Source organism: Pan troglodytes, chromosome 8 (assembly GCF_028858775.2).
Source record: "Pan troglodytes isolate AG18354 chromosome 8, NHGRI_mPanTro3-v2.0_pri, whole genome shotgun sequence".
Lineage (NCBI taxonomy): Eukaryota > Metazoa > Chordata > Mammalia > Primates > Hominidae > Pan > Pan troglodytes.
The window spans coordinates 22,604,602-22,615,790 of record NC_072406.2 but is presented as its reverse complement, the minus strand read 5'-3'; the positions used below and the strand labels follow the sequence as shown (position 1 = coordinate 22,615,790).

Sequence of the window (11,189 nt, the reverse complement as noted above, 5' to 3'; positions counted from 1 at the left end):
ATCACACCCATCCTAGAGAGAAAGCATATGTTCTCTATATTTTTCTCCAGCGTTGGAAATGTTGCCTTGGGGGTTGTTGTCATTTCTGTCTTTTCTACATACATAATAAATTGGAATTCTTTTCTTTGTTAAGATTTTTAATAAGCAGCAGTGTTAAAGAGCACTTATTTAGATGAAACATGCTAGAGGGCAAAGGGAATTGAAATATCCTATAAATTATTGAAATTAGCCAATGGGAAACATAACTAATTAATTTCCCTTACTTTCTGGAAAGTCTGTATATGCTCTGTATCCATGCCTTTTGAAATTTTATCTACTCAAAACCCACCTCCAAGGTTACTTCACGCATAAATTTCCCCAATCATATATGTTCCCTTCCTTCTTTCAACTCAGGTGACACATTGTGTTTTGTAAAGCTAATATGTTTTATGTTATAAAATAATTATTTTCTACATATCTTATCTCTACAATTGCAAAATTATTAAGAAGCTTATAGTGACAGTCATAAATATTCATATAAAATGAATACTATTATTTTATTTTGAATAAAGTTTTATATGCCTTTTCTATTTTAATCCTTGCTGTAACCCTCTGTGCAGACATTATTTTGAAGACTATTATTGTCCTCCAATTTATCTTGAAGCTTTAGAGTAAAACAGTCTTGGGCTGTATTCCTGGATTCGAAATATATTGGATTTGTGTCTCTAGGCAAGTTATTTAATTTATCTGAGCTTAATTTTCTTCATTTTTAGAAGTAGCATGGTATTTATATCTTATATAACTTATATACATTCATATATTTACATAATTTATCATTGCTGTAAGAAATGAATGTTTGCTTATATATAACATATAAAATGCCTACACGTGAGGCATTCATATAATTACTATTTGGAATACTTTTCACTATGCATATTCCATATGTATTGGAAGCCCACTAATGTTCAAAGCAGTTTGAAAGTTGCAACTTTCAAGTACTTGCACTTGACTATTAGCAGTTAGGGAATAAACCAAAATAAAGAATGGAATCCTGAAGTTATACCTTTCTCTTTGTGGGGTAGAGCAAATCCCACAGGCTTAGACATCATCAAACACATAACATAGGAAATCAAACAGATTAATGAGTGCATATGCATATGATAAACCCAAATATTATATTAATAGGCACAAATGTTATGAATCATGAAAAAAATCATAAAATAAATTATCAATAAAAATATACATTTAATAAGTTCACTAGCATAACAAGTTGCTACTATTAGGCAAGTGTAAAGACCATGCAGACATAGTGATCTTTCCAGATTCTTCTGAGCTCCAAATAGAATGAGAAAAACTTGCAGATGTCACACAAACAATACTGGCTGGTAAGGCGTAGTCTGTCTCTCACTGTGCACATTTTAACCTCTTGAATCATGTCTGTTGCAAGAAAAACAGTATGTCAAGGTAGAGGGTCCGGATATTCTAGTTAAATACCATGAGTATGACTGATGAGAAATGCTTTCGCATTGTTTGAATATCAGAGTCATTTAAACTATTTTACAGGAAGAAAAAAATGTAGTTTAACTTAGAGTGATGAAAACATCTGCTACTGGCAGTTCGACAGAGAGTGGTGAGTAAGAGAGATTTCACAGAAGTTGGCTTATTTTGGAAAGCAGCAGGCCACAGCTGATATTGATTGAGATGGACATCCTTATCAATATGACCTATATAATGTCTTGAGATAAAAATATTCTATTTGATGGCTTGGCATTCTTCTGGCCCAAGAAGACTGTAGTAACTTTAGAAAGAAGGGCAAAAGCTGATGTCATCATGATAATGAAATTATTGCAAAATGGGGCAATCTATGGGGAATTAAGAAATGCCATAACATATTTTGAGGTCAGCAGAGACAATGACACATAGTTAGGAACATTTAGTCATGTGGTTAAGCAAAATGATGTATTTGCCCACAAATGCCCTCATATTTATGAAGGCTTGGAATGGAAGCAATAGGAGTGGATTAAAAATAAAGGACAGGAGTTTTGACCCAGATATAACTGGACCCCTGGGTCTTTCACTTTCCTGCGGTATCACATTGGGAACAAGAGCAGGGAAAGACATTACTTATACTTCCAGTTTCTCTTTTATACAATAGGTGCCAGATTAATTATCTCATGGTATTGTTGAGAAAGAGATGCCATGTGTGGCCAACACAGTTCCTGCTACACAGTAGGCATACAGTCAATGGCAGGTCTCTGTTCATAATTTTATCATGGTTTTGGTTGAAAAATTCACTGTGAGTTTAACTTCTGGCTTTCAGTGCTAAATAAATAGTGCCTCAGTGATACCACGAGAATCAAAGTCAGAAGGAATTATTTTCTAGGGTACTGGATAATAATCTTCATTTGGAATAAAGAGAGATGTGTTTCTCCACTAACTTGTTTTTATACACTTACTTAATGATTTGGAACCACTTTTAAACGAGCTAAGTATCCTTCTCTGTCCCCTTAGAAAACAGAATCAATCCAAGCACTCACTTGTACAGCAGTTAGATGATATGGTTTTATTATCAGAATTTAGGGGTAGCTTGAAGAGATCACTGGCACTTCTATATAATTACTGTTAGAAATAATTATTTAAAAAGAAGTATTCCAAGGTCAAAATAATTTTTTGGTGAGTGTCCTTCATCGTAGAGTTAACTCCACAGAACGAATCAATCCATTCAATTACCTGGGCGTTCTTTTTATGACCTGTTTATTTTAAAGGATTAAACCTGGACAGTGCATTATGAGAAGTTACATGTTCTCTAGGCGCTTCATTCGAGTACGAATTTAGTAGCACTTGAACACATTTAAAGTTAAAATCATTGCAATCTTGCCCCAAGGGGAGAAAACATGGAGGCCTCAGTTGCCCGTTGGTCAGCTTGTTGATGTGAACTTTGCATTCCTTTCTGAACGAGTTTTGGTTCTGCTTGCCCAAACTAATTCAACAACTCCTCCAAGGTTGGAGGAGTATCTCAGGCATGTTTTTGACCTTTACTTTGCTGTTGGTAAAGTCAGGCATATATTCTGTTAATTGACAGCGTGGACTACTGTACTTCAGCTGTAATGAAAACTACAAGAGGAGAATCACTTGAACTCAGGAGGCAGAAGTTGCAGTGAGCAGAGATTGTGCTACTGCACTCCAGCCTGGGCGGCAGAGCGAGACTCCTTCTCAAAAAAACAACAACAACAACAAAAAAAAAAACCAAAAAAACAAAAAAACACAAAACAAACAAACAAAAAAACACAAAAAGCTGCACAGTATTTCTCAATAATGTTCATGGAAGACAATTTGTAGGATAATCCATTTCTTTAGATACTTTAAGTCCTAACATTTGGTGAAATCATACTATAAAAACTATGCTACCTGTATGCTACTACTTAACAGAAGTGTGACTTCCTGGTATCTGGCAAGTGTAACTTGTCACTCCATAGCCAACTCTTTTGAAAATATGGTTATAGCACATGTTGTTCATTTTGGATAATATCTCATCCCTCAGTTTTAGGAATAGATTAATTCCTTTGAACCACTTACCTTTATTTTTTGTTGGTCAAACTAATTATTTATAAATGATATTTTCTTCTTTTTATCAAATATTCAAGTCTCAAAGCAATGTTTTTGATCCACAGGATTTTATGACATATATTTGCCTACTAATCTTATGTTCAGTTTCATCTTATGATGCTCACCCCAATTTCCCTTTGTTCCAATTTGTTTAAATCTTTGCTTTTTTAAATTTCTTGTATCATGAATCATCTGTAAGCGATATCATGGTAGCCGTGAAAATGCATGGTTCTAATCTCTTTCAAGAGACCGAGCTGGGGTGCCTACGTCACTGACAGACCTAGAGATCCACCACCATTTAGAAAAACATGTTTTCCCTGTGTTGGCTTCTCAGGGATGAGGGCTAAGCGTGGTGTACGTCCTGGTGCTGGCCCATTTCTACGGGATACAGGATGCCTTAAGAGAACATCCTTTGGCTTGGGGATCCCTAATCACCCTGACCCCACCTTGTCTCGAGCTCTGCTGCAGTGTGAGTCTCTTCCTGCTCAGTCTTCCACAGCATTACATGCTGGAGGACCTTCCTGCTGACTCAGGCCCTGTCCCCTTTGCCTTCAAGTGAGTTTCTCCCATTAAATCCTCTGTACATCTAATGTTGATATGGTTTGGATGTGTTTCCTCTCCAGACCTCATGTTGAAATGTGATCCCCAGTATTGGAGATGGGGCCTAGTGGAAAGTGTTTGGCTTATGGGGGTGGATTTTTCATAAATGGCTTGGTGCCCTCCTCGTGGTAACGAGTGAGTTGTTGCTGTGAGTTCATGCAAGATATGATTGTTTAAAAGAGTGTGGCATCCCTCTGCCCCTTGCTCCCACTATACCTATGTGAAATGCTGGGTCCCCCTTCATCTTACATCATGATTTGAAGTTTGCTGAGGCCCTCATCAGAAGCTAAGCAGATGCTGATGCCTTGATTGTACAGCTTGCAGAACCGTAGTCCCAATAAACCTCTTTTCTTTATAAATTACCCAACCTCAGGTATTCTTTTATAACAGTGAAAATGTACTAATATTGGACAAATGTACTATAACAGATGTTCTTCTTGGTGTATGCTTCTTGAAGGACGTGAATTAACAGAGGTGATCTAAAGAATAGTCTAAACAAGGCAGACATTGAGATGGTCCTTGGGAATTCGTTCACTTGCTGCTAAGGTATCAAGGATAACATCATTTTAAATATTCTAATTGCCACAGATAGTTTCTTAAATAAGATGGGAGTGTGGTTGCTAAAGATTTCATGGCCAAATGCAGTGGCTCAAGCCAGTAATCCCAGCACTTTGGGAGGCTGAGGAGGGCAGATCACAAGGTCAGGAGTTCGAGATCAGCCTGGCCAATATAGTGAAACTTCGTCTACTGAAAATAAAAAACTTAGCCAGGCGTGGTGGTGTGTGCCTGTAATCCCAGCCAGTGGGGAGACTGAGGCAGGATAATTGCTTGAACCTGGGAGGCAGAGGTTGCAGTGGGCCGAGATCGTGCCACTGCACTCCAGCCTGGACGACAGAGCAAGACTCCATCTCAAAAAAAAAGAAAAAAAAAAGATTTCATGAAGAGTAACCTGAGAAAACAGGGAAGTGCCCTTGTAGGTGAAATGACTCAGGCTGAATGATGCAGGCACTTGAAAGGTATGGGGGAAAGTCATGTTCATAAGAAGAGCAAAACTGTGAGTTTACACCCAAATAATATTGGCCCTGCAGAGGAATAAAGAGAAACTGAAAAGCTTTTACCAAATGGAGGCTAATGTGAAAGTCAAATGGGCTTGTTAAGTTTAGAATGAGGCCCGTAGGTCCTTATATGGAAGCAGACAGGGTATTAAAGAGGAGGAGCAGTAGCCCTCCTGAGTCATTAGGTAAGGCAGATCTGTTATGCTAAAGTCAGGCACTGACTCAAAAAATATGAAGCCCCGAAAATGAAACAGGCCCATCTAAATGGATGTTCCTGGAGATTTTGATTCTGCAGATGTGGCCCACGTCTTCTTAATAGGAGCTAGCACTTCACCCTGTGGATTGATAAAGCAAATGTCTTCCTCAGAAGGCCATTGGCCCTCCCTAGACCTGTTATAGACTGAATTGTTTCTCCCTAGAATTCAGTGTTGAAGCCCTACCCCCCAGTGTGACTGTAATAGGAGATAGGATGGGGTCATAATGGGGGGTCCCTAATCCAACAGGACTAGTGGCCTTGTGAGAAGAGAGAGCAACACCAGCAATGCACATGCAAAGAGGAAAGGCCCTGCAAGGATGCTAAGAACGAGGACGGCCATCCGCCCACCAAGGAGAGAAGTATCAGGAGGAACAAACCGGCCAACACCTTGATCTTGGACTTCCAGCCTCCAGAACTGTGAGAAAATGATTTTGTTTTATTTATTTATTTATTTTTTTGGTAAGCCACCCAATCTTCAGTATTTTGTTACGGCAGCCCTAGTGCTAATACAATCCACCACTGTCCTGGCTTCCAGGTCCGCAACTTGGGCTACCTTCCAGCATAAAGTCACTAAAGATGTGCCGGGCATGATGAAGGAAGAAAGCGACTACATGCTGAAGGAGATGGTGCGGGGACTCGCTAGTACCTATTGGCAGGACCTGGGGCACTTTGGTGGGTGCTTGATAATGGGGACTGGAATAAAAACTGGCTAAGCAAAAATTTATGGACTTGGATTCACTTTCTCAGAACACAGTTTAACACCTTGGCAAGGATTGCAGCATATGGGGCAAACTCCCTGCTAGGGTGACCCTTAGAAACCTGGAGAAAATGTAAAAGCCCTTTCTTGAGGAATTGTCATTTCCTAAATTGTCATGAAGAAGGGTAGAGAAAGGTAGAAAGAGGATGAGGAAAGTGGGTACTCTGGAATGGACACATTAGGTGAGGGCAGAAGATCTGCCAGAGGTTAAGTATTATGACACGCTATTCACTAAAACCATCAGACACACCATTCACCAGCTGGTGAAAAAGGCTACCAGAATCACTAAAATTTCAGTGGCTGTTCTATGCAGGCCAGGGCTGAAGGTAGCAGAGGCCGTCACAGGCTGGACTCACTGACAGCCATAGGCAAGTTCTCTCCTCTCCACATCCACTGGGCTCACAATCCCATTTATCGGCCATTTCCCCATTGGCCAAGTGGATAACAAGGACTAATACACTAGACAGTTGGAGTAACCCCCACATTGGGTCCTACCCTAGTAGGGAGGGCCATGTCAAACCTCTGGGACTGACCCTCCTTCCTAGTCCAAGGTAGTAAGTCGTTAATAATATTGCATCCCAGGAGCATGACTATTATTACCACCATTAAAGATCTAAATGGGCCAGGCGTGGTGGCTCACATCTGTAATCCCAGCAGTTTGAGAGGCTGAGGCAGGTGGATCGCTTGATCCCAGGAGTTTGAGACCACCCTGGGCAACATGGCAAAACCCTGTTTCTACTAAAAATACAAAAAATAAGCTGGGTGTGGTGGCGTGTGTCTGTAATCTCAGCTACCTCAAGGGGCTGAAGCACGAGAATCACTTGAACCCGGGAGGTGGAGGTTGCAGTAAGCCAAAATTGTACCACTGTGCTCCAATCTGGGCGACAGAGCAAGATTTGGTCAAAAAACAAAACAAAACAAAACAAAACAAAACAAAACAAAAAAAACCTAAATGACACAGTGCTGACGGTTCTTAACTTTTCTCCATTTAAATACTCTGGTACGGCTCCTGAAGAAACCGGATGGATCTTAGGGAATGCCAGTAGACTACTGCAACCTGAATTGAGCAGTAGCTTTCGTTACAGTTTCTGTGTGTGTCTAGAGCAAATTAATAAGACCTTCAATAACATGGCATGAGGCCATTGATTTGGTAAATATATTCTTCTCTGTTCTATTTAAAAAGGGGAGAAGAAACTATTTTCATTCATGTGGAATTGTCAACAATGTTTATTTACAGCTTTCCATAGGGCTAAGTTAGCTCTCCTTTTCCTTGTCATAATATTGCACAAAGAAATCTTGACCAGCTGGCCATTCCACAAAACATAGTAACTCATTACATCTATGACGTCAGGCTGATCATGTTACTGACAAAGCTGGTCCCCCAAAAGATGGGGCCCTTCCCCGTCTGGTGTCATGAAGCCAATACATTAAACCAAAAGTGAGTGTCAAGCAGTGCAGGTTTTATTTGATGGCAATGGAATTGAGAAGCAAGAGCATGACTCACAAATCAGCTTTTCGATGGGTGCGGGGAGATAGGGTTTCTCTAACGAAGGGTTTGGACATTAAAAGTGAGGGGAGGAATATTCATATTTTCTCCAGAAATGTGTGGTGAACTTCCAAGAGCCAGAGTGCTGCCTTCCTTTTTGCCCTTTAATGGCTTTTTCTGGCAATTGTCAACTATCATGGCACTGGTGGGAGTGTCATTTAGCATAGAAATGAGATGATAATGAAGCCTGAGGTCTTTTTGTAGTCCTTTGGTTGGCTGTCTTCATTCAAACAGGACCTAGCTTGTCTGGTTATAAAGGGGAATTTTTATTGCAAGCACCCTGCTCCTCAAAGATCAGCAGAGTTAGGACAGGGCGGAAATTCAGCTATGTCAAGTAGGCATTACACCAGGTAACAATCAGGCAGAATAAGAAAGAGATGGCTACTACCTTTGAGGCCTTGATAAGATACATGTCTATAGCAGGTGGAAAATAGATGTTGTAAAGATTCAGGGACCTGCCACTTCAGTAAAGTTTTTAGCAGTCCAGTGATCAGGGGCTTGTCAGAATATATATACCCTCCAAAGTAAGAGACAAGCTGTAGCATTTTGTGTTTTCTATCATTAAAAACAAGTACAAAGCTTACCTAAGAGGTAGTCCTCTTTAGCTTCTGAAGGCATCTTATTCTGTGCTTACGAGTATGGCTCTCATCCATACGCTCAGTAACCTGAAAGACAGCCAGCTTTATAGAGCTGGGAGTAGGGAATGGCCCTGCAGCAGACCCAGGTGGTAGTGGAACCAGACCTACCATTTGGACCATATAATCTTGCAGACACTGTGTATTGGAGATGCCAGTAGTGTTGAAAGATGATGTGTAGAGTTTATGGAAAGCCCCTTTAGGGGAATTATAATGGTGGTCCCCAATGTTCTGAAGTAAGGCTAAGTTACTACTAAGACCTAACCTAATTATAGTGGGCGATTATACATCATTTGAGAGACAGCTGTTAGTTTGTTACCATGCCCTGACAGAGACACTTTACCAAGAGGCAACAAATGAGTATGCATTCTTAATTGTACATGATGAATTGGATTCCTTGGACATATAAAGCTACAAAGTTAATTGGCTCCAGCAAATCTCCATTATGAGATGGAGAACATACATTGGATAGTAAATCTGATGAGGACAAGAGCACATGAGTAAGATGCATGAGCAGGGAGCACAGATGACCTTGGCATCCACCACAGTTGTACCAGCGCCCCTTCCCAGTGTTACACGTAGTGATGCACAGAGCTGTCACACAACCACCCTGAAGAAGGGGAGAAAGCTTGAGCTTGGCTTATGGATGCATGGGTTGGGTCAGTACCTGAGTGAAAGCACAAACATGAGCAGTGGCTGCACTGAAGCCAATTTAGGGTGATCTTGAACAATAGTAAAGGGGGAAAAACTTACCAATGGGTAAGGCTTCTAGCAGTGTATAAGTAAGTCATCAGCTTTATTTGGAAGAAATGGCTTGAGGTTATACATAGATTCCTTGCCCCTGGCCAGCATCCTCACCAGCTGATTAGGGGGCCTATGGGAAGGGGAGTAGGATATTAAACAAGAAGGACTTGGATAAAGGTATGGAAATGTATCTCATGCTAATGTCCACCCAGGAGGGTTCACCATGAAAGAGGCACTGAACACCAAGTAGAGAAAATGCTTGACTGGTTAACATTACATAGTCCTCATCATTGGCCACCCTGGAATTGAAACGCTGGACACCTGAAGGAGTGGCCACAACAGCAGAGAAGAAAGCTATTCACGGGCCTATCAGCATGGATTCTCACTTACCAAGAGCTGTCTAACTACCACTGCACTTGGACATCCTACCTGTTTTGGGCAGCGGACAGAAAAGCTGAGCCCTTGACATAGCACTGCTCCTTGAGAAAACCAACCAGCCATGTGGAGGCAAGCCAACTCTATTGTGAGGTTCATCCTCACAGTGACAGATAACTATTCTATCTATTCAGCTATGGATTTGCATTTCCTGCCAGCAGAGCCTCAGCCAGTTTCACTCTCTAGGGAAGTGAGGAAGGATTGACCCACAATCATGGGATCCCACACAACATAGAACAGACCAGGGGACCCACTTCACCCTGAAGCAGGGACATGAGGGGTATGACCATGGGGTTCCGTGGTCTCATTACACACCACATGAGTGACATCTTTTTCCATCCCTCCACACCCTCTGCCTGAACATGGCTGAGCAGCATTTCTCAGCTCTGGAGAAAGAAAAGCGAGGGAATGTGGCAGTGTGTGCAGAAGTGTCCATCATGGATGAGCCACAATCAAGTGAGTTGGAGAAATGTGGCCTCATGCATACAGGTGACAAACCAGACAGGGCATATTCATCTGCAGGTTCTAGGTGCATGTTCAAAGAGAGATGGGCATAGATTAATTATCCTTAGTCAGAAAGAAGGGCAGGCTTCATCTAACTCCTGAAGACCACACTCCCCAGGGTTGAGAAGATTCCTATGCCTCTCCACCGTTACTTCCACGCTGAGTGCTTTGTACCTAATTATGTTACTCACGTTACCAGGCTAAAAGGGGTAGGCAATGTAATCTAAATCTAGAGTTCTATGAAAAATAAAAGATTCATTTAAGTACATAATAGATTCTTATTTTTCTTAAACAATGCTGTAATCTCTGGAGATCTGCCTTAGTCTGATAAATACATCACATTAATAATGTAATGATGAGGCTATTAATAGAGTTTCTATCACATTTCATTTCTACATTCTGTTTCCTCAAAGCTATTCTGGAATTTGATGATAGCATTCTCCATGGGGGTTTGGTACTGGTATTGCCATGTTGATGAAAATGTCTCATTAAGGTATAATTTCTTTGTTATTCTTTGACTGAATAAGGGACAGGATACCCTTATGTTGTGAGGATCCATTCTAAATACATAATTGTTTGCCCACATCATTAATAGTAGTAGACATATTAAAAATATGAGTATTATAGCACATAAGAAAATTACTGCCTATTGTCTGAAAATGTAAATAAGTATTATTTACATTATGAAATAATGAAGGAAAGGCAATAAAATGTGTTGAATACTTGCCATATACTAGGTGTCAAACAAGGTGCTACTATATTTTATCACATTTAATTTTTACAACTATTCTGTAAGAAAAGCATTCTTGCATTCAGTCTAAATCTTAAACATACACACATGCACACACACACACACACACACACACACAGAGAATGAGAATGAGAATTTAAGAAATTTTCTTACCCTTGATCTCCTAGCTCGATAGTAAGATAAACTTTAACTCACATTTGAGTTCATTATTGTCTGACTCTAGCTGCTGTATTATCTTTTGCATCATGTTAACTAAAATATTTTTCAATATGACACAAATGAAAAAGTGAAATACAAAAGTGTCTTTCATAGTCCTACATC

General features: G+C 40.3%; 1 long non-coding RNA gene across 3 annotated transcripts in view; it reads left to right on the top strand.

Annotated features, from left to right (window-relative positions):
* The window catches only part of LOC107966900 (uncharacterized), a 570,559-nt gene that overhangs the window by 113,390 nt on the left and 445,980 nt on the right, over positions 1–11,189 (top strand). The gene's annotated exons all lie outside the window — the stretch shown is intronic.